Source organism: Heterodontus francisci, chromosome 9 (genome assembly GCF_036365525.1).
Source record: "Heterodontus francisci isolate sHetFra1 chromosome 9, sHetFra1.hap1, whole genome shotgun sequence".
NCBI lineage: Eukaryota > Metazoa > Chordata > Chondrichthyes > Heterodontiformes > Heterodontidae > Heterodontus > Heterodontus francisci.
This window is the reverse complement of record NC_090379.1, coordinates 70,315,422-70,316,580: the sequence shown is the minus strand read 5'-3', so window position 1 is coordinate 70,316,580 and position 1,159 is coordinate 70,315,422. Positions and strand designations below refer to the sequence as shown.

The 1,159-nt window shown below is 48.1% G+C and overlaps 1 pseudogene; it reads left to right on the top strand.

Moving 5' to 3' along the window:
* Positions 1–419: 419 nt before the first annotated feature.
* LOC137373487 (small ribosomal subunit protein uS8-like) lies at positions 420–822 on the top strand (annotated as a pseudogene).
* Positions 823–1,159: the final 337 nt, after the last annotated feature.

Below are 1,159 nucleotides of genomic sequence, written 5' to 3'. Positions count from 1 at the left end.
GCTATGAGGCCTCGCCGCTGCCGGCAATATAGGGCTGGGCCTTCCAGGCGTCGAGACCCCTGGCGGGCCTCTGTTGGAGTCATTTTCTGCCCCCCCCCCCCCGATGTCGGGGGAGGTGCTGTAAAACCCAGCTCATTGTCGAAGGAGGTAGGTTTGGATACTGGTAGTTGGAGGTGGGTTTGGGGGTGAGCAGGGAAGGAAAATTACAGAAAATCAGGTCGGGTCAGGATCCTGATAGGACCCCTCCCCCTTCCGGCTTTCCAAGTGCAGTGGGAAACCCCCATGCCTGTGGGGGGATGCCAACTGAGGTAATTAGAAAGGCAATTCAAAGCCATTTTCAGCAATCAATCCCTCTTTGCGATAGCTCATGGGTTCATGGGTCACATGTTGTCTCTGCAACTTGGCAGATTGGAGAAGGCATGAACGTTCTTGCTGATGCTCTTATAAGCATCAACAATGCAGAGAAACGCCAGGTTCTCATTCGGCCATGCTCCAAAGTCATTGTGAGATTTCTGACTGTAATGATGAAGCATGGTTACATTGGAGAGTTTTAGATTATTGATGACCACAGGGGTGGGAAAATTGTTGTTAATCTCACAGGCAGACTGAACAAGTGTGGTGTCATTAGCCCCAGATTTGATGTTCAAGTAAAGGAGCTAGAAAGGTGGCAAAATGGTCTACTGCCTTCCCGTCAGTTTGGGTACCTCATTCTAACAACCTCAGCTTGCATCATGGATCATAAAGAGGCCAAGCAAAAACACACAGGAGGAAAAATCCGAGGATTCTTTTTCTAAAATTTGAAACCAGCCTAAAATAAACCATTGAAACCAAAAAAAAAGGGTGAAACTGAAGCCTGAGTTCAGTCACAGTCAGAGGCTTGCACTGACGGCAAAACATCCTTTAGCCTAAACTCGGAGATTTTGGGCTGGATTTTATAAGCTCGGCGATATTAAACGCGGCGGCTCATTTAAATGGCCAGGCCGGACCACCCCCCATCCCATGGAGGGGCAGGTGGCCCATCCCTGCCAACAGCGTCATGCACCACTGCGCAGGCGCTGACGCCATTTTTAAAGGACTTCAAGCCCCACATTACAATTTAAATTTTTAAAGATACAGTGCTTTTAAAAAATGAAATAAATTTATCCTGACCTTCTCCCAA